Source organism: Sturnus vulgaris, chromosome 2, assembly GCF_052056855.1.
Source record: "Sturnus vulgaris isolate bStuVul1 chromosome 2, bStuVul1.hap1, whole genome shotgun sequence".
Lineage (NCBI taxonomy): Eukaryota > Metazoa > Chordata > Aves > Passeriformes > Sturnidae > Sturnus > Sturnus vulgaris.
In genome coordinates, this window is record NC_142244.1 from 64,163,944 (window position 1) to 64,186,741 (window position 22,798).

General features: G+C 37.2%; 1 long non-coding RNA gene across 1 annotated transcript in view; it reads left to right on the top strand.

Annotated features, from left to right (window-relative positions):
- Positions 1-22,798, top strand: part of LOC148224829 (uncharacterized) — a 60,231-nt gene that overhangs the window by 16,673 nt on the left and 20,760 nt on the right. Inside the window, exons 2-3 of the long non-coding RNA XR_015801523.1 lie at positions 8,868-9,062; positions 11,507-11,572. This is a non-coding gene — a long non-coding RNA (uncharacterized LOC148224829). The remainder of the gene's footprint in view (positions 1-8,867; positions 9,063-11,506; positions 11,573-22,798) is intronic.

The window sequence follows — 22,798 nt, forward strand, 5'->3', positions numbered from 1 at the left end:
TGAGAGGTCTAAAATTACAGAGATGAAATTCAACTCACTTCTGCAGATAATGGGTAAAGTAAACCAGTGTTTTTTTTATGGAGGTAAGTGTCCTAGGAAATAATCTTGCCTAAAATTCATGATTTCATATTTAGTAAGGCACCCTCAAGCTCTGCTATGAAAGACCTTCTCTTTCAAAGCACAAATCTTTATTATTTTCTTAATGAGGCTTAGAAGTTCAAATTTTTTGTACCTAAGAGACATACCTGAGCACTTATTGAGAAAAACTTTTGATTTTCCTTCTTTTGAGAAAAATAAGAGATGAAAATACATAAAAATAGTATTTTCTTTGTTAATTGCTGTTTTACCATATTTTCCTTTCACTAACTTTTACTATTTTTATACAAGTATATAACAATGGTGGTGTTGGATTCCTCTGGCCTTAAATCCTGCGTATGACAGTGATTGCTTGATATTTAGGAGGGAGCACAAGAATAAGACAATTTTATAGATTCTGGCTGTCTTTTGTTCAGAGAATTCCTTGACTAGAGAATATGCCCACTGCCTTCCTTCAGACATATTTTACTCTATTCTTAATTTGAAATCTCACATTAATTTTCAGGATCCACAGAATTTCAACAATTTAACTTTATATCATATCATTCAGGTAAGAAGAATGACATTTTGGATTTAAAGCTTCTGTCTGTAATTTCAGCAGTATGCATATGTATAATATGATTTTCATACTATGAAATTCAGTAAATAGTGGCTTCTTCATCACTTTTGCTATATCATTGATGAAAGTGTTTATCTTCAAGGTATTTAAACCCCACTAACATTTCTTTGTGCAGAAACTGTTCAAGTCCTTTGATTTTACTTATTGCACTTTTTGACACTTTTTAAAATCTAATCTACCTTGCTTGAGATGGGGTAGCATCAGGAATGCACATTTATTCATGAAAGGAGAGCATACCAGATTAATGCATCAATTTTGTATTCTATTAACTTATTAATTATATTTATTTTTGTATTCTATTTTGTATTCTATTAACGCTTTTGCCAATGTTAAGCATTAAGATGATATTTCATCAAAAAATCCTCAGCATGCTCAAGTGGAGTTACTAATTTAATACCCTTGGGTCTTTGTAATTAGCTGATACATTGAAGACACGTCACTATGGGAGCACGATGGACACTATGATTAGCTCTCACAGACCTTTGGACATTTGCCTTTGGCAGGGTTCTGTTTGCAGAGAAGGCAGAACATTTGGAGCAGGCAGGGGCTAGCGTGCCTTATGGTTTTCCTCATGCCCATCCCTACCATGAGTCATGCACTTGCAGTGGAGATTTCATGGGGATTTCACCCAAGCCCCCAGGAGGGTTTCAGCTGAGTGTGCCTCAACTTAGCACAAAATGGAGAACATTAATAGGCTGACTATCTAAGCCTGATAACATCATTTTACCTTGGTCTGTTGCACACTGTACAAACTGGTCTTCCCAGATGGGTAGCAGAAAGACAGAGCACCCACTTTTCATTACACAGGCTGTCATTATTGTCAAAAGTAGGGAAAGGAAGGGGAAAGGACAATTCCATCTGGGTAAATGTAGCTCAGGACTGTAAAAGAGATGTGTGTGCTGTACTTGCTTGCTCAAAATTGGTTTTATACTGCTCTGAGAAGAAGAACTAAATTAGAAAGCCTTGAAAATAAGAGAGGTACTACACTATCCTTTAGAAAATGATTGAGCAGGTTAAGTCAGGGAATATCTGAGAGCAGGGACACTGCATCTTGTGTAGAGAAGCAACAGGTCTCAGTTCCTTAAATGGGAATGTGCAGCACTCCTTTAGATGTAAGGCATTCCACCCGTCTGCTACTCCTCATTCTGGAAGAGTGTGGGTTACCAGTAGTTCCTGCATCCTGTGTGCCATTGCTATGAAAATATTTCAGATGGCTTGGTGCATCAGATGTTTCCGATGGCACTGGGCACCTATGTTTAGGCAGCTACCATGAATCCAGAAGGCTGGATTCAGTTTAGTATTTTAGATAACTAAATTTAGATAACTATCTGTCAAGACGTTATTACCTAAATTATAGGTATAATGGACACCTAGGACACTAGCCCAGTTAAGTGTATGGATACATCTTGTGATATCTTCCTGGAGGACTCATGGACATTCTGCGCTTTACTGCAGCGCATGAATAAAACCTTTAATCCCAGGAGAAATATAGGAGTATAAATTTGCTCAATACTAAATGTTTAAGAGACGTTGAATTATCAGCATCCTAACCTTCTCACTTGGAATTTTTCCTGCCATTTGTGGATTGTAATGCTGAAAGTGATTACACAGGATTTCTACATTTTAGACAACTTTTTGGTAATCAACCAAACATTTACTATATGCTGAGAGCAGGTGCCTCTTTTCTCACCTCTGCTGATAGGAAGGAATATTTGTGATCAGAAACATGCATGTGAGGCTGTTACAATCCAGCTGTCTTGGGGTGTTTGTCAGGAATGGTCAATAATTCTTGAATCTCATTGTCTGCTGGGATGTTTGATTTATTTCTGGGCTATTATATTACTGTCTTCTGAAGTAGGAAGGGAGGTGGGTGAATGACTTCTCTATTCTTGCTTGCTTTCACACTTCAATCAAACTCTACAAAGTCTAAGAAACCAGCTTGTAGCTTTCAATCATGCTTTGGGTAGTCCCTGGCATATGGTTGGTAAAAGAAAATATTTGTGCAGAGTTGTTTGGTGAGGTTTTCCCTCCTTCGGAGGGAAAGTAAAAATATTTGTCTTTAGTGACTTAATTTTAAAGCTGGACACAGATCTTGCATGAGATATTATTTCTACTATTTACTTATATTCTTGAAGTAACACTGATGGTTGTCTTAGGGAAAAGAGACAACAGTTCAAATATTAAACTTTTCATGCCTTTTTTTGTTTTTCATTTCGGTCATCACATTTAAGATACTCTCATGATACTTTTTAATACTCATATTCTTAAAATTGTTCATCATACATATCTATGTAATGAGGATCAAACTGCTGATGCAAGTGAACTTGGTTAGGTTGAAATAAATATTCTAGATATTTTGAGTTGATTAAGATGAGACAGACACCAGCCACATCAAAAGTACTAATAATCAATGTAACTTTTTGTAGCATGTGTCAAAGTCTCATTAATTTTATGTGTCTTCATACAGACACATAAGAGATTTTGGAAAGCTTAATTTTTACATCTCCCCCAAACAATGCCAGCCTTCTTCTGTTCAGTGAGCAGCAGGCTCAAATCTAAGTAAGAAGACTGGAATTAAAGATACATCCATCTCCACATAAGCTTGTTTTAAAATTTTATTTTATTTTATTTAATTACTAACATAGTTATCTGAATATTATTCATATTTATAGAGCAGTCAATACCTGACAGGAAAAGACTGAATAACATTTCTTGAAATATTCTTCCGAGAAGACACCCAATTGAGCAGACAGTTGTTATTTTCTCTTTCTTTTTTTTTTTTTTATTGGATTTAATTATCACACAATGGATTAATTTTAAGCAGGAGATTTATTTTCACTTAGTTGGGGATTATTTGCTAAAACATTCCGAGGGCATTCAAGTTTTGAATGTACATAGCCTATATAGCAGTAAATAATCTAACAGCTCATTTACTTTCAAATCCACCTACACTACTAATATTGCCTTTTTGCTTGTGTGTGCAGTTAGCTTTGTAATAAACACTCAGACATTCTTTTATACTAAGGAGTAAATTGTTTCGGAAGACAGCATCTTCAGGTTTTGATTCTCACAAATGCTAGTTCTGAGTGAAGAGATACAAGAAAAAGGGATGTATGAAAAAAATACTGCAAAGAAGATAGTTCTCAATGAACACAGAAAAAACAAAGTATGAAACCTTCTTGAGGAATATGCTAGTTCGCATTTGATAGTTTCCTAAATCACATATATGTATATATATATAGCAAATACTAATTAACACTTCTACAATTCAGCCTTTCTCTTCTGAAGCACGTAAAAAGTACAATTTTACACATTTTGCAATGATTTTAGGATTTTTTGTCCTTGGAATGTATTTTTGGTGTTTTTTTCCCCCAACAAATTTGTCTACCAGTTGTCATTTTCCTTATTGCTGTTACTCTACAAGGAAATAATAATATAACATGAAGATGGAGACTTCGATAGTTTCCTCAGTTTAGCTTGAAAGATATCTGTTTTTTTTCTTTGACCTCTGTGGAATTTTGTATATTTTGTAGTTTTCAAACTTGAAATGTTTCACACTCTTGAGTTCTGTGCTGTAGTGACCTTAGCTGGCTGACAGAACTCAGTTGTTGTTTCTCTCTGCTTCCTCAACAAGGCAGGGGGAGAAAATAGGATGAAAAGCTCATGGGTCAATCTACAGACATGGAGATCACTCACACTGACTACATTCATGGGCAAAACAGGCTTGATCCAGGAAAGATGGACTTAATTTATTGTTAATTAACATGGATTTGAAAGCTATATGTGCAAACATTCGCCAAAACCATTGAGATAAATAAGTGATGGAGGCAAGTAACTGCAGATGTCAATTAAGGTTGCTATTTGAAGGTTTCATTCTATCAACTCAAAAGGAGGATATTTTGAAGTGTGTTTTTAAGGGTGCTTAAGATGCAAATTAAATAACAGTTTAGAGACTGCATAAAGCTTTTAAGCATAAAATATAGCATTTGATTTTCCTTAAAAGCATTCACTATATGTAAGGGGTCTGTATGAACAAAATTAAAGATAAGTTGCCTATATTTTTAAAAAGAAGCCAGTGTTGCCCTTTTTTTTCCTGTATTCTTCTCTTGCACTGTTGGGAACATGTTAGGAGAAGTATTTTTGGAAACTCCTGTGGCTATCTTTATTTCTAGCCTACTAAGAAGGAAAGTCATGGCTTTTTGGTTGTGGGTTCATGAAGCTGTTAGAAAAGTATCTGTTCTCTCTCATTAACTTCAAAGACAACAGAACCAGATTGTCATTGAAAAGGTGAGGAAGGACTGACAAGGTCATCTGAAATGCCTGCACTCATCCTGGCTCTTGAAAGGTCTGGATTGTTTACAAGCAGCTACAAAGCTAACCCGAGCCAAAACACCCCAATGGAAATACATGCATTCATTTAAATGAATTTTAAGAAAAGTTTTCATTGCAGTGTTTCCTGATGGTGTTGCCTCCCATCAATTAAATGATGAGGACATTTTTGTGATTGTCAACAATGTGCATTCTCTTCAAAAGAAATGCAGTGGAAAGCAAACCAGTAGGCTTAAGCTTAATATGTATTTGCTTCTTCCTTGACAGCTGCTCATTTAATAAGCATATTGAACAAAACCTTACAGCAGTATTCCTAGACTAGTGACTAGAAAGAAGCAGAATCATACACAATCTCATTAGATCTGAACTTTAAGTTATATCTATCAAACAAAAATACAACTTTGAGACATATATCAGGCTTTTTTGATGTGTTTTCTCAGAAGTTATGCTACGATGTGGAAGTAGTTGTTTGTTTGTTTGTTTTTATTTTCGTTCTTTTATGTGCTTAGGCTTATAACTTGTCCAATATCCTAAATTAGATTTTGCAAATGTAGAAACTATGGATGAATTAAACTTTAAGGATTACACTTTTTATCTGCAGAAACCGTCACATGTCCAGCCTGGATAATTCCTCATGTTACAGTGTTCAAAAAGGGCAGAATATAATGACCAGAACACTGGAAATTGAGTTATTCTACAGAGTTAAGAATGAAGAGGCTCAACAATAATTTAAGCATGTTATGTAGAGCATCAGGGATATGGGAATTACATTTATTTAATTATAGCTATCACTAGGTAAATCAGTTTATAGACGATACATGAGCCTGGAAGACTGAGATAAGTTTTTGTGTTTAACCTTTGCTGTCTGAAAAGTTGATGTCTTGGGTAGAAGGCTAGCTGAATACTAATTGTTCCATGGTGTCTTGCAAAGCAGACTGGTTGATATTTTGGCTTTGATTTGGATGTAACAGCCATCTTATGAGACTGGCAAACCACTTATTCTCAGTTGCATCCGTGCATGCTGGAGGACATACATGAATAGTTCTTATCCCCAGATGTTCACTGCTGTTTTCAGCAGAGATTCCAAACTTTAAACACTGGTACCTTGCCAGAAATTCAAAATTCTTGACACTATTTGCATATAGTCAGGCAGATGGCAGGTGCCTTCATTGTTAATTTAGAAGGTTACAGCTCCTGGCTTAAAATATTCCATCTTGATATTAGCACTTTCAAAGAAATTTTTTTTTGTCTATGGCTGAAAGTTTACCTATTTTGGTAATATATCAGATAATATACCTATATATATATGTAGTTCATAGAAATAAAAATGCACCCATATAAATTGCCCCATATACATCATGACATTTTACACCATTTTTATTTGTGTGCACTTCAATATATCTATCCTTACATACATATATAAAAGACCACATTTGTGATAAACATTTGAAAACATTAATTTTTTTACAGAAATTAATAAAAAAATACCTGGACACTTTCAAAGTTTACTAGTCTTGATGTAAATGTAAATGACTGAGGCAGGTCTTCATTTTATCTAGAAATAAATTTCTTTTTCTGTACTTCTACAAATTGATTTTGAGCACAAATGGATTTAATTTGTTGCCAGATAAGGAAACTTCAATAATTTACACTTCAGTGTAGACTAAACTTCTAAACTTTGCCTGTTGACAGGAACAATGAGACCATCAGAGTAAAATAACAGCTCTGATAGAACAGAATACCTCTGTAAAATGTAATATTTTGGAGGGGCGTGGTGAAATCTATAATGCTGTCAATTGATTATGTATTAAGCTATTTAACATCAGAATACACTCGTGATGGCTGCTAGAGTTATCTCAAATCCTTCATTTAACATCCTAAGAATATTGGTTTTTTTTGTTTTCTTTTTTTGTTGGCCTCAACAGTGGCAAGCATCACTGAAAGTAAAAATATTAATAAAAAGGAAGTGGGTTTATTACTTTCTTTCCTTTTTTCCCCCTGCATTTGTCTTCTATATTTTAGTGTTTTACAGTCATTTATTACACAAAATACATTAACATCTGATTATTAACAAACTCCTTCAGTGTAGATGCTTCCAGCAGTAGAAAACAGTCTATGACCATAGACATTGTTTCTTTCTGATCAGATTCATTGGAGAAGGTGAGATTTCCTGCTTTGACTCTTGCTGTAATATTGAAGGGCCTGCATTCAAGCCCAAGTCTTTGCATACTTGCCCCATGTGCAGTCCTGTGCCAATATTATAAAAAAATTAGTGAAGCTCATGGTAAAATCAATGTTATGGTTTATAGATAATCATGTGCAAGTCTCATGGCACATTTCTCAAGCAAAGACCAAAAAAAGGGACAAGCAAGATAAAACATTGAAACACACTGAACTATAAAGTCACATAGACTGAAATTTTATTTTATCCCTGCAATATCCGTAAAATTAAGCAGGGAAAAAACAGAGTAAAATTTTATCATTTAGGGGTTTCTCATTGAATAGCTAGAGGTCTAATATCCACAGTTTACTATTTTAGACAATCAAAATTTTTGTTATATTTAGTCTGCAGCTACACTGCAGGATCTATCTAATGGCATTCTAAAGTGCAAGAAATCTGATCACATTATTGTTTGTGAAACAATTGCACTTATACCAAAGACTTGGATAAGAAAAAGGGAAATAAAGGCAAGCTAACTAACAGAAGTGAGTTAAAAATAAATCCAGTAATGTTTGGTGGAAATTTATTTAAATCATGCTACAGCTGTAGATATTAAATTCAATGAAGTCAATAGAAGTGCATCACTTTACCTGAAATAAAGTTCTGTGCCAGTAGCAAGTCTCTTTTCTTGCCTAGCAATACAAATACAATTAAACTATGCTGCAGACTGAAGACTTAGAGCACACATATAAAATTTTCTGACTAAAAATAAGATGATATAAATCAGGAAATATATGAAAACTCAGGAGAGTAGATGTTAGGAGATTTCAACCTCACTAGAAGTTGGGCATCTCCATTTCGTTTTTATGTCCAAAAGGTACTTTTATTATTTGCTTTCTGAATATAAAGCAGTTCATATAACTTCTCCAAGTGGGTCTATATCAATTTCTAGATGTATATATTATTTGAACCATAATAGCTCACCCACCATTAACATGAGGATTTTGCACATTTCAAGTACATGTACTGAAAGTGTTTTTATGACACTTTTATTTGCTATAATATTTATTTAAAGCTTGAATCTATGTGAGTTTTTCAGTATTGTGGGGGTTTTTAAAGTGCTTTAATATTGTTTGCAAAATATTACCTTTAAAATATGTTTGTAGTTCATTAGTCATCCCTAAGCACACAAACCAGTAGAATAAGCACAAGAATGAAAATTCCCAAACACCTTTAGTTTCTACAGTATATGAATCTCCATAAACAGAAATCAGTCAAGTAATGAATTTTATGATTTTAATCCTTCCAGCTAAGCAATTGAAGAAATAGGCATGAAGTCTGAAATTATGAAAACAAATATATGTCTCGATGTAATGAGCCAGACAGCATACTAATAAAATCCTCAAACACAATAAGTCAGTCAATAAAAATACAACAATTTGAAATACACTTCACAAAAACATGAAAACTGAACCTTTTTCCCAGTACATCATGAGAAGTAACTAAAATTCAATATGACAGGGATTTCAGTATTTTACAAATACCTAGCACTTTACTTGTTTTTATATCCAATAATAATAGATAAAGAAACCTCTATACAAATACACAGGAGATTGTAATTATTCTTAAATTAATCACTTTTCTTATAATTTGCTATTTTAGGTAGCTTTTCCCAAATAACCTTCCTTTAGGTGTTTCACTTGATCCAGTCATCCTCATAATTTAAAAGGTAATGGAAAGAGACACACATCCCCAAAGGCCAGCAATCAGTTTCTGAGACTTCTACTTGAGGAAGAGAAGAATCATCTTCTACAGGTGTCTCCGTCATCCATCAAGGATGGAAAGAAGCCTGTAAAGGTATGTGGAAGGAGATGGTCTGTTCCTTTCATGGTATCTGATCAGAGAAGGCATGAACAAGATCATACAGAGACAAACATGTGATAAGAGCAACACTGGTTAGATACACTGATTAATAAGGATATGTGGAATATGAGGATGTTTATTTTCTCAGTTTGGAAAATAAGGAAAATGAGGGAAAGAAACACAGTTATAAAACATGATTAGTTACCATTAACAAAGACCACAACCAGAAACAAACTTGTCTGTCACACTAATTGATGGGGCATCAAAAAACTGCGAGACAAACCAGGACTTTGCAATTGCTAGTGTTGCAAACCTGAGTGTCCAGAACATTGGAAGGGGTTCAGTGGGACCATGCCAACTGATGAGGCCGTGTGCAGAGGAAAGGAGAGCAGGCAGAAACAAAAAAGAGACAGGTAGAAAGGGATAGAAAAGGGGCTGACATGTAAAATGGGGCCTGTTGCTAAGTTTGTCTCGCTGAGCCCTGTCCCTGATCACCCTGGTCTGTCCTGTCCTAATAAATAATTTCTTAATAATGACTCTGTGGTTTCTCACCCTCTACTCGGCGTGTGTCAGTGCTGCAAGAGTTCAGTGACAGCCACTGGAGGGTGAGCAGAGGGCATGAGCAGAGGTGAGTGAGGGGCTCAATGCTGCTGGCTGAAGCAGCACTGACATCCCACAGCACTGGATGTCGGCCCATGGGAACGAGCATCTGTATCTTCCCAGCTGGTTGTGCACTGGGTGTGCCTGTGGATCCGCTGGAAAACTCCAAACTTGATAAACCCTAGGTTCAGGAAAGGCTCTCAGGGAGGTGGAGTGTCTGTGCTGGTGTTTGAGGGGACCTGGGATTGAGGGGTGTCCATGGGAGGAGTGCATGAATGCACTGTGCGTGCAGTGAGCACCTGGATGGACCAGCTGGTGTCTCGGAGACCCATGGGCTGAGTTAAGAGGGTTGTAATCCTGACAGGGACGCCAGGTTGGTAGAGGGGCTATGTGGGTGCTCGAGGAATCTGAGTGTCCATGTGCTCATGAAGCTGGGGAGAGTGGTGTGTGTGCTGCACTGTGACCTTCTGCCTCTGCCTGCCCAAGAGGAGGAGGGGACGTGTCCCTGTGTGCCCGTGTCTGGTGTGAGTCCTGAATGTGGGGGATGCTGGAACAACACCTTGTCTGCAGTTGTGTCAGTGTCCTGTGTGTCCCCTTCTCAACGTGTTTGTTTGGGATATGTGCTCAACTTCATTCCTGGCTGAACCTAAAAGTGGGAAAGCAGCGTCTGCCTTCCTTCATCCTAACCCGAGGTCTCCAGGCCAGTGGCTGGGGTCCAGCAAATGGGTCCTGGGCTGGTGCTGCTGAAGAAGACAGCAGCAAATTCTAGGTGAATTTTTCATCTTGAATCAGAAAACAGTAGAAAAATAATAGATACTACACCTAGATTTCAACACATATTTCTTAACTGTACACTAAGGAGATAAAGATTAAACATGGAAATGTGCAGTTACAGGTAGTCAATCTTCAGCAAGATTGCTTAAATTTTTACTGAACTTGCTAGCCTTCCTTTCTCCCCTTCTCCTTTTTCTCCTGCTGATTATAGCTTACAGTTTACTGCCAATACTAAAGATGGCCTAAGAGTCTTGTTATTTTTTCTAGACTTGGAGTAACTTCTGTGCCAGTAGACACTTTTCTGCCCAGAGCTATTTTCCATGCAGTCATCCTGGGACAAGATTTGAGCTTGCAAGAAAAATTATCCAATGCAAACATCCCTGTGAGAAACTAAAAATTTATCTTTGGTCTGAGGAGAGGAAATCAATTTTGGTCAACAGTGCATAACACTCCATCTCCAAGAGGATGCTAATTTCATTTTGCCTGCACACTGAGGCTGTCCATGAGGAGGCTTGGAGTTCTGCAGATGTGTTGTGTGGTATCCTCTATAGGTTCCAGAGCACAATCCAAAATGCCATATTTTCCATGGATTCTGGGATCTCTTGGTACTTTATTTTCCCTGAGGGTGCAGCTATGAACACATGTAGGCAATAGTTCCTTATCCTCTGAGGAGGTGTCAGGCTCCTTGAAATGAGTTCTTCACCAGTCATATATTAACTTAAACGGAACTGTCCTTTGGAGGCTCAGCAAAGTATGCTTCAATCAGTGTAAAGATTTCATTGTGCTTCTGTCAGACTGCAGCTACTTCACAACTTAGTGCTTGGCTGAGGCCAAGTGAGGGAAGTGGACACAGTTTAGTAGGGAAAAGGAGTATTGTTTGCTAAAAGTGAGGGAAGAAAGCAACATTGAGGCTCCTTTATGTAGCACTGTTACAGTAGGGTGGTGCAGATGGGAACAGGCAGATGTATTTTGCAGACACGACAAAAGAAACCCCTTTCTGAAAATACGTCTGTCTTATTACCGTGACAAATTAGAGCTTTAACTCCCTTTTCTTATTCTCGCAGAAAAGGAACTGAAGGCCTCGATAGACAAAAGACTGACAATGGCACAGCAATCTGATCTTGTGGTGGGTAAGTCCAACAGCTTCCTGGCTGCTTGAGAAAGTGTTACAACATGTTGAAGGACTGGATTCTTCCTCTCTGTTCAGTACTGATGAGACAAATCTGGAGTGCTGGGTCCAGTTCTGTGATGGCCAGTACAGAAGAGACATGGACTTGCTGGAGTACAGCCTTGTCAGAGAACCAAGTTTTGGAGCATCTGTCCTAAGACGAGTGGCTGACAGGGAGACTGGACTGTTCATCCCAGAGAAGAGAAGGATCAGGAAGGTCATATCAGTGTGTATAAATATCTGCTGAGATGGGGACTAAAGTAAGTGGAGGTAGGCTATTGTCACCAGTGCCCAGTAAATAGCAGGCAATTGACACAAATTGAAATACAGGAAATTATATTTAAACATAACAATACCCCAAAACTTCAATTTTTTTGAAAAACTCTGGAGGTGTTTGAATACTGAAGAGTGCCCAGCCTCCATCCTTTCAGATGCTCAGAACCCAACTGGACAAAGCCATGGTCAATTTCACAGAATCATAAAATCATTAAAGGTGGAAAAGACTTCCAAGATCATCAAGTTCAACTCTTGACTGAATAAAACCATGGACTTAAGTGCCATGTCTAGCCATTTCTTGAACATTTCCAGGAATGGTGACTCCACCACTTTCCTGGGCAGTCTGTTCTAATGCTTGACAATTCCTTTCTTTGAGCAGGAAGGTTGAATTTCATGATGTCCAGAGCTGCCCTCCAGGCTCAACTATTCTGCAATTCTATGAAAATGCAGTGCCCACAGGGATGCTCTCACCATAGTAGAAACTCTTTTTTAGTAAACTGGTGTTTAGTGATTAGTTTCAGAATATGATTCCCAGATTCCTGGGAAGAACTGAGTGATGACTAATATTTTTGTCCAGCTATTGGTTTATAATAGTATACACTGGTCTCTCTGTAGTCCAACAATTTGTGCTGAACCAAATGTAGACTAGAGTAGATTGTGTCTGGAGAGGCTTATACACAATATTCTGAGAAATATTAATGAGGTTTTTCAACCTTAAATCTCAGTTTTCTTATTCGGAAGCTAAAGAAGTATGGTCTGTTAGAGTGGAATTTGGATATACCCCTGAGCTTAAGGGGTATTTATAAACAACATAAGATCCAGATGTCAGATGACAACTTAATATCTTACTGGGACCTGTACTTTTCAGCATCTTCATCTACACTTGTGGATGAGGACACAACGTGCATCCTTGGTGAGTGAGTGGATCAGACTAATACAGAGAGAGTGACTGACACAAGGATTGGTAGGGTTTTGTCCAGAGTGAGACTGATAATCTTGAACCAATAGAGATTTCACAAATCCCAGTGAGGAAAAGAGATTTGCCTTTCAGGTGTAAAAACCTTACACACTAGTGGAGGCTAGGAAAGGGCTCTCAGATGGCAGCCTGAAAAGTAGTGGGGAGTATGGTGGATGGCAAGTCAAAGGTGAACCAACATCATGCTCATTTCAAAATGAATGCCATGCAGAGTAGCTAGCAAAGGTATCACCCCTCAGGAATTGGCATTGGTGAGTGTGAAGATGAAATATTCTATTGTTTAGATCACACAGTCTCAACAGTCTCCAGTTGAAGAGGGATATGGAGATACTGTAGACAATTCACTGGTGAATTACCAGATAGTCAGGGGTCTTACATACCATACATTGTAAACACTGCTCTGAATCATGTCTCTGTAGAAAATTTGGATTCCTTATGTTTTGGAAGGCAAGTCCTAACAACAGACTTACTGCCTACTTGTATTCTCCTGGCAAAAGAAAGAGAATTAGCCTGGACAGGATCCTTGCTGATAGACTTTTCTTGGTCTCCTGAGGGTAATGACATAAGCAAGCAACCTAGTTGTGCTCACAAATAAAAAGTGGAGCCTGGGAGAAGGTACAGCTGTCTTTTCCTTCTTCTGAAGAGGTAAGCAGGTAAATTCTGAATGAGATGCAGACCTGATGGCCTGTTTTGGCAAGTGAAAACTCACTAAAAAGAGCTACTTGCTGTTGTAGCATTCTACTGCAGAGCAAGAAACCCGAAGAAAAGACTATTCCCTCCCTAGTGTAGAGTTAACCTTGACCCATAAACTGTTCAATGTGTTCATATACCAAGAGAAAGGAAAAAATAACCCACCAAACCCAAAACCTCCCAAAACAATAACAACAATAATAACAATAACAACAAAACAAAAGAAAACAAACAAAAAAAAAACCCAAAAACCCAAAACAAAACAAAACCCACAAGAAAATAAAACACAAACCCAAACCTCTTTTATCTGAAAAGCTGGAACTAAACCAAACCATAAAATAAGTAAGGCTATTTCATTCCATAAACACTTCAAAGGTAAAAAAAGAAAATGCTTTGAGATAATCACAGTAAAATTTAAACATTTAACTAACCTTATCCTGGATATTGGAGGACAAGAGATAAGCCCTTAATTTGTCATCACAATATGTAAACTAGAAATTCATTGGAGGCTGCTTAAGTATACAGTCTTAGTTTGCTCAAATGTATTCTGTAAATCCAGATGGTTGAGTACAAATGGGGGTATTATCAAGAAACTGAGTTGCAAAAGTCTTGTGTTTCTTTTCAAAAGAAAAAGAAGGATGAGAATTTAGAGAGTTAGTAGAATCAGAGATGAAAAACACAGGAAGGTGAGTTTATTTTGAAGTTGGGTCATCAGCTCCAATGAGCAACACATAGGTTCACTTATTCTACTATGCATCGCTCTTTAAATTTTAGCAGCTCACCAGGAGCAAGGCTCTTATCAGAACCATGTCATAAAAAAACTTGCTTGGAATGCACTGTATGTAAGCTGTCACTGACCATGCCAAATGAGCTACAAGAGCACTTAATCAATTTGCAAATTCTGAAATCAATGTATTAGATGCAGCACAGTAGAGGATGGAGATCACACTAGTGGCACTGCTAAGTAACATCCACTAAATAAGTGGAGTCAATTGAATACTTATCCTTCTGTATCCTCTAATACTGCTCCTTATGATATAATGCTATTTTATTTGGGAGAGATGAGAGACATCCAGAAAAATAACCATCAAAATAATTCAAACTTTCCCTAAAGTGAAACCTGCTCTTAGACATTTGAACCCTTTCCTTTATATCCCATCAAGGTCAGTTCTCTTTCTAGTTATGTTTAGCATCTACCCTACCTTTTCCAGGCCAGGTAACAGGTAACTGTTGTACATGTTGATTCTTCCCCTAGAAGGGAGAAGCAGCAAAAGTCAGACTGTGAAGTTGCATGATAGATTTATGTATTCAGCCCCACTACTTCAGCTGATTTCCATTATTTCTGTCAAAGACAAAGTAGTCATGAGAATCCGGAAAGATCCTAAACAAGGATACTGCTCCCAGCAGTAGCCGCCATAGTCAATTTCCTGGTTTACCAATGCCTGTCACTAGCATCTAGACAGTTTCTTCCTACCCTGCATTGCATTGATTTATAACACTGCAGACAGGCAATAGGAGTTCAAAGACAGAAAACAGATGTTTGTAACTCAAGTCTGAGCAATACAAAAGTTCTATTTATAGGACAAAGAAAAACTTAAGCTTTTACCTCTGGTGCAGCATGGTTATGTGGAAGGTGCACATTCTCAACCAGTCCACTTTTCTAACGGACAAGCAAAGCTACAGTCTCTACTGACATGACAGTATATGTGAGTAATGCTTCCTGTCATTTCTGGATGGCTAGAGGACTCTGTCCTATCATAGTTAGTCTCAGGTATTGGTGGTTTGTCACCTTTCAAGCTGTATAACTGTACAGTATATATTTCCATGAAACTCAGCATTTGGGGAGGACTACAGTACACCTCCTTAACAACAATGGCTATTACATAAGAAAAGTCTTCTTATCCTCTCCTTCTCTCTCTTATGCATCAGACTAAATCTCCTTCCTTAATTGGAGGCTTACTAGAAACTCAAAGCAATGCAAAGTAACTAAAGGATAAAGAAATGCTCCGTTCAAAAGACACATTGCAGTTGTGATTTACTAACAGAAAGCAGTTTTCCTTGTCTGTCCAGAGGCTGTACTCAGGATCCACCTCAGGACGATGGTAAACATTTTAAGACCTGAATGGGATCAGTTGGGAAAGTGTTAGACTGAGGATCAAATGGTCCCTGTTTCATTCCTGGGATTTGGCAGATGTGTTTGACATCTCATGTGTCTAGGTGGTCAAAGCCAGATGAGATGGGGCTTTGAGAAACCTGGTATAGTGGAAGGTGTCCCTGCCTGTGGCAGGGGGCTTGGAACTAAATGACTTTTAGGGTCTCTTCCAATCCAAACAATTTTATGATGCTGAGGAAGGTCAATGCTGCACCCCTCCTACTTTAAACACCTTTCTAGCTTCACTGTCTATACCAAGCAATTAGCAAGGTATGGTTTACAAGATTTAAGACCTCTGAAACAAGTGTTTCACTGCATACAATTCTTCAGCACAACAAGAGTATGAGAGAACAAATACATTGGAGTTGTTGACCATTTAACAAACACATTTCTCAGAAACTATGATGATGAGCACTCCTCAGCAATGTATACCCAAAGGGTTTTTAACAGAATTGTACTCTGACATGTAACCGTGGCCATAGGATCATAATCTCTCCATAGTTCCAAGTAGTACTTGTGCCAAGGACAAAAAGTTGTTGAGACTGGTTTTGTTTTGTTTTTTTTTCCTGGAAAAAGGCTGAAAAAAAAGCTTTAACATTGCCATGCAAATCAATAATTTGATAATCTAACAAGTTAGTAAAATGCATTTACATCAGTTTTGAATTAATTCTGTTCGAAAATTCACTGCAATAATGAAAACTGAAAGCATTAAAGTATTTCTAAATCTTTAAAAGACATTGTTGTTCAATAGCAGAAAGTATTTGATTTGACAGAAATGACTAATAAAACCATTAACACGAGGTGATTTTTGTATCACTGAAAGGGTTTTACAAGACTCCTTCAGAAAATAATGCTTACATTTCCTTACAATCAATCAATCTTGTTAAAATAATCACAAGTTGAAGAGCTAGCAATCTCTGAAAATAAAAAATACATCGCACTGCTGCAAAAGAATCACATAGAGTGTTTTACTAGAAAAGGTAGGAGTAAAAGAGCTTGCTTGGCTGAATTCCTGTTTGCCAGCCTACATATGTCATTATAGATGACATTGATTTATTATGTATTAGCTGCAGCAAAGTTCACTGTTTTAATCTAAAACTAAAACAAAACCTAGAAAATCAATACATACAGAGTATTAGATTTAGTGTCATTTTTTGTGAATCTTCAGAAATCTGAATTTTTCTCATTAAATTTCACTAATTAGTGTCTCATTTGGATTTTTTGCTTGGTTATTTTGCTTTGTTTTGTTTTCCTATTCTTCCCACCCCTTCCCACCATCCTTCTCAAATCCAGAAGTACGATTCTGTGTCAGGATAAATTTTAGATAATATGTAGGTCCTTGAAAATTTTGATGACGAGTGTTTTTACATCAATTTGATAACAAGAGATCTCTTCAAGAAAAAAAAGAGATAAAGAAAGGAGAGAAAAAATATAGAAGTATGCTATTAAAGCTTTTGATGGAGCAAACTAACTGCAACAAAGAAAGTAATGTAAATGTCTGTGGAGCAGGATGAATTTATACCTGCAGCAGCATTGATAATGGTCTGAGATAAAAATTAAGATAAATGCTTTAGCTGAAATGTTCTTGAATACCTTGCGGTAGCTTGTTACAACATACTGTTAAAATCACATGATACTCAGGCCAATTGTTTTGCATCAGAGGTCCTCGTCACAGAAATCACTGATTATGTCCTGTCTTACAACTGTATTATGTTGGAGAAAGGTGCAGTGTATAGTGTGATTCTCATTATCTGAAAGCTAACAAGATTACCAGACAGAGGAAATGTGCATACCTTTGAAGACAGCCTCAGGCCAGCCTGCACTGATGTGTAAGAAGAATAAATCCCATTTTTCAACTTCTCTAGTTTTGCCAACTGCCTAGACTAAATTGTCTTTAGGCATAGCAAAAATAAAATTGCTGTGTGGGAAAGCAGAATAGCGGAGCAATCTAAGAGCTGTGCTTGTGTTGAAGGTGGTTTTCTTATAACTTCTTGTAACTGAAATCCTGTAAGGTCAGGCTGGTCATGACTGAAGTAGCAGAAGCAGCAAGTCCCATTTTCCTGAATACATTGATATGTTAATTTATCTCTCTCCTCCTCTCTACACCTCCATTTTTCATGGCAGGAGGGAACTGAAAAGTTCTTTCTGAAGTACCAAAACTACTTCTTATGTGTTCTGTGGCACTCCAGTCAGGTTCTGTGCCCAAGGAAAAGAGACATTAACGTACATAGATTTGGCTTCATTCCCCTAACTGGGTACATCTGCATCTGGGTGGTTGTTGTATAAGACAATTTTTAAAAGCAGTGAAATCTACAAGAACAGTTACCATACACCCTCCTCTTCCTTCTGACCTTTTTTGAATGCGTGGTGAGACTATGAAGTCTCTGTCTGTTCCTCTCCTCTGGGAGAGTGAGAGTGGGGGAGTTCTTTAGCCTGAAGAAGAGAAGACTTCAGGGAGACCTTATTGTGACCTTTGACTGCTTAAAGGGGGCTAATAAGATAGAGAGGGTATATGTGATAGGACAAGTGGTAGAAATTAAAAGAGGGTATTTTCAGGCTAGATATAAGGAAGATCTCATCCCTGGAAACATCCAAGCTCATGTTGGACAGGGCTCTGAGAAGTCTGATATAGTGGAAGGTGTCCCTATACACTGCAGAGGAATTGAAGGAGACAGCCTTTAAGGGTCCCTTGCAATCCAAACCATTCCACAGCTTGTTCCTCTGCAGAGCCCATGTATCCCTGTTTTATCCATCAGATACCCCTTGTATCTGATAAAACAGAACTATTGCACATTTCCATCTTCACATTGTCATCACTGCAGTGTATATTAGCAGGTTCTTATTTGACCCATGTTTCTCTTCCTATAAGTTGTGATGGTAATTTCTGCCTTAAAAATTATACAATTTCATTCAATACTTTGGAATACTTTGTGCCATAAATGATATACTTTTCTGGTTATTCATTTATTATTAATATGCTACACTTATTTTTTATTAATTCACATAATATAGGAAATATGTTTTGATTAAACACTTAATTGAGCACCACGTAATTCTTTAGCACCAGCTGACTGTTGGGTGGAATTTATGCTAATCTTATCCCAGTTAAACAATAATCATTACCATTACATTAAATTGGTATCTTGTGAGAAGACCAAGTATATAATCACTCCCTGTCTGAGTGTATTAACATTAACTGGAATATATTTTACTATGAAAAACAATCAAGGAGAATTTTGACTTATTTTTACCATGAGAAGAAGCAAAACATTTTTGTTTGACCAGATGAAAATGAAGAAACAACCAAGAAGCATCATTCATAAAGGTCTTCCAGAAAATCAGTGCTGTCACTGGGAGTTGCAGGGAAACACCTCTTTTCCTATCAAGGAACAAGTATACAGAAAACTAAAGGCTCTCCTAGACAATGGAAAAAAGCTATTGCTGGACAGACTGAGACTGCTGCTCTTGCTATCATCACAGTAGAAGCCTGAGTAGCCCTTTGCACAGGAAAGAGCAGCCCTAGGGAGGAAACAAATGCTTGCTTGGGATGCATGAATGAATGTTGCAGGTTTCCACTCCAACATACCAGTTATCTGTACTGCAAAAGCTGACAGCCCAAAGTCTGCAGAAAAGTCCCTCACCCTCTTTGCTCATGACATGCTGGAATCACGGCAGAAACATCTCCTTAGCTGAGCCCCAGTGTCTGTAATCTCTCTGTATTAGAATGATATAATGTGTGCTACTGAGATTTATTAACTGAATGCACTTCAGAATTTCTTTTCCAGGTAGAGGAGTCTCCTTGCTCTGTAGGTACTAGTGAGATAATTCTTCTTTCTGGTGTCTTCATGGCCCACTGTGGCTTGAGTTCCTTTTTGCTCATGGCCAAGGCTGTGGTATGAGAGTTTGAGAGCCTCCTTGCACACGCTGTGCTTCAGTTTGGCAATTTAAGCTCTCTGCTGGAAAGTAGACAACATTATTTGAGCTTGAGGTTGAAACTGGATTCTCTTTAAGGTCTTTTCAAACCTAAACCATTTTATGATTCCTTAAAGGCAGCAGAAAAGACTAAGCTTATATTCCTTACTTCTTGTAAGACGACACAGTCACAAGGATCCATCACCTCAAACCTATAATGTGGGCAGACCTGGAAAAGGCAAAGTGAAAAAATGTCCTGTGGAAGAAATGACAATGTTTTTTCAGCCCTGATCAAATAAAGGTCACACAGACTCTTTGGCTGTGGTAAGCAAGAACCAAGATTTCAGGCGAGGTTTTCTCCTCAGTGATCCATTCAGGGAAGCTCAGTAAAAGTCACTCTGAGTTCATTGAGTTCGGGTCAGCCTTCTAACAATGTCCTGGTGTATTTTGGCTTCTGGTGAGACCTTAACTCTTTCCAGATATGGTTGCAGGGACTAGGCTTTCACATGTGTCTCAAGACGACAGTGTCTCAAAAGTGACCTAAAGAATTGTGTACAATTTTACATTAAGAAATCCTCTTTTAAATGTAACCTTCCATCTTAAGTGTACATGGAAACAAATGACAAAACAATAAGGTTCACACTGTATTTGATCAGGTAGGTTCTAGGAATATATGTGTCATGTGTCATTCTCACTAATTTTATGCAAAATGAAAGGAACATAATGAAGTCAGAATTTTCCTCTTGCCTTTCCCTTTTGTATTTACTGTTTATGTTTTATGAAGAATAATAGGTAACTGGGATAATAAAACTAATCCTAGGGTTCAACAAAGTGTTTTAGATAACAGCTTTTGGATAGTTTCAAGGAATATGAAGTACAATTTGTGATGCAGGGTAAACTGTCTCTTCTGTGTAAAAGGAAATTTTAAGTGACTAAAATTTAGATAATCAATATTGGCAAATGTCACTAAATTACTTTCCAGCTACTTTTGAAAGATAAAGACTTATCACTATTGACAATATATTAAAAATAATCAGGTATGGCTTACAGCCTTTAACTTTCAAAATTACTGAAATGCTGTAAATATGTGTCTTATTTGGTAATGTTATTAAAGCATAGAGAACAATGATTAAAATCCTACATCACTACACTCTCTAAAAATGGGGTCAATGTGCTTAATACACCTGGTGGTTTTTTTTTGGCACAGCCATTTTTATCTGAATTTATTATAAGGTTAGTTCAGGCTATCTTTTTTCTGCTGTTTTGCTTTAATGAAAAATAGGTGTTATAAATAACTTTTATTAATCATGCAGTAACCCATAGGAATCAATTCACTTCCTTTTCATGGATTCACTGAAGCTGCTTGATCCACATTGGCAGCCTTTCCTTTAATCTGTAGTCAATTACACTGATTAAATCTATTTTCACTGTTTCTTATCTGGGTTTGAAAAGTGTTTCATAACAAATTTGTAGGAGAATTTTGGTTTTGGTAATTCCCCATTTTTTTTTCAGACTTCTAGATTTATCTCTCTAACATAAGATTGCTTTTTATGAGCAACTGTGTTTTTTGACATCTCCTCAACTCTATTCGCAGGTGACTGCTACAGTAGTCCAACGTACAGATTTGGCAATGGTCTTGAGTCTAATGAATTCTAGTCTATGTGGTATTTGAAGTCAGTCAAAGATGAGGTCTCAGAAGAACACAGCAAAGAGAGAATTTTTTCTTTAACAGGAGCTAGAAGAACATTTCTCTAATAATTTTCCCTCAGTCAAATATTTACTAATACATGAGGAAAACACAGATAGAGAAAAAAACATAGAAGCTACTTTCTCTAGCAATGAAAAGGCTGCAACTTTCTGAAAGCATACATTTCATACATTGGAAGATTCCATGTGATAAGGCCCTGGAATTATGTGGGAACTCAAGAAATCTGGTTAATATTCAAAGCTCACCTCCTATAAGGTGAAGAGAGCTCGTTCATGATGAATAAGACATCAGGCAAAAATGGTTCCTGGCCAAACTCAAATACAAATTGGAAATATACAGAGAGTGAAAGCAAGGATGAGTAACCTGGGAGAAATACAGAAATACTAAATGAACATCCAGAGTTGAAGTTAGGAAAGCTGAGGCCCAAATAGAATAGCTTCTGTCGAGGGATGTCAAAGGCAACAAGGAGGACTTCTGTAAGTATATGGACATAAAAGGAAAAAAAGGTCTATGGAAAATGTGGGTCCATTGCTCAATGAGATGAAGGACCTAGTTACATAGGGCATGGAAAAGGCTAAATATTTGAATGGTGTCTTTGTCAAAGTCTTTACTAACCAGACTGGCTTCCTGGAATCTAAAGTGCCAGAGACCAGAGGGCCATTCTTTGTGCAGGTCAGGAAATACATAAGCAAATTGGACATCCATAAAGAGCAATGGATATTGTCTAACTAGTCTTTAGGAAGGGCTTTGACACTGATGTGTGCAGCTCTTCGTGTTTCTGTATTTTTGTTTTCCACAGGAGATATAATTTGAGTAAATACCATGTTAGTTGTGTTTTTGCATAAAAGGGTAAATGAAGCACAAATATGTACAGTATGATCTCAGCTATGTACAGATCTAACTCTTACAGATATCTTAAGTGTTTTTTCTTCAGACTGTGCAAGCTGAGGAGACCTTGAGACACGGTTAATGTAGGTTACCACTGCAATGGCTGTGACCATTAATGACCTCAAGTAGAATTTTCAGTTTTCTACCTTAGAAATTAATCATAGTTGCTTAAGGTACTAGTTCAAGAAGAAAACATAGTTGGACCGTGACAAAAAGCTGAAAAGCTATACTTTTCAAAACTGAGAAAGGAATGCAAAATTTTCAGATCTAGTTTGGAGCCTAGGAGAAAGAATTGGTATTGGGGAAGTAGGGTGTTATTTTTTATCATCTGAAAATCCTTAGTTCCCTTCCTTTGCTATAAAGGATCCTTATGCTGATCACCTTCATACATGAATTGAACCCCTAGATGAGTCAGATTAAATAAATCTTACGAGTATATCCAAAAGAACTGTCTAGATTGCATATTTTCCCCTGCTTCCTGAGACACTGTAGTTTTACTTTAAGGCTAAGGTCTAATTGTAGCATTTTGTGTTGAAGACATGGGTGCACAGTTACTCACTAAAGCTCTATTGCTAACTTTCTAGTC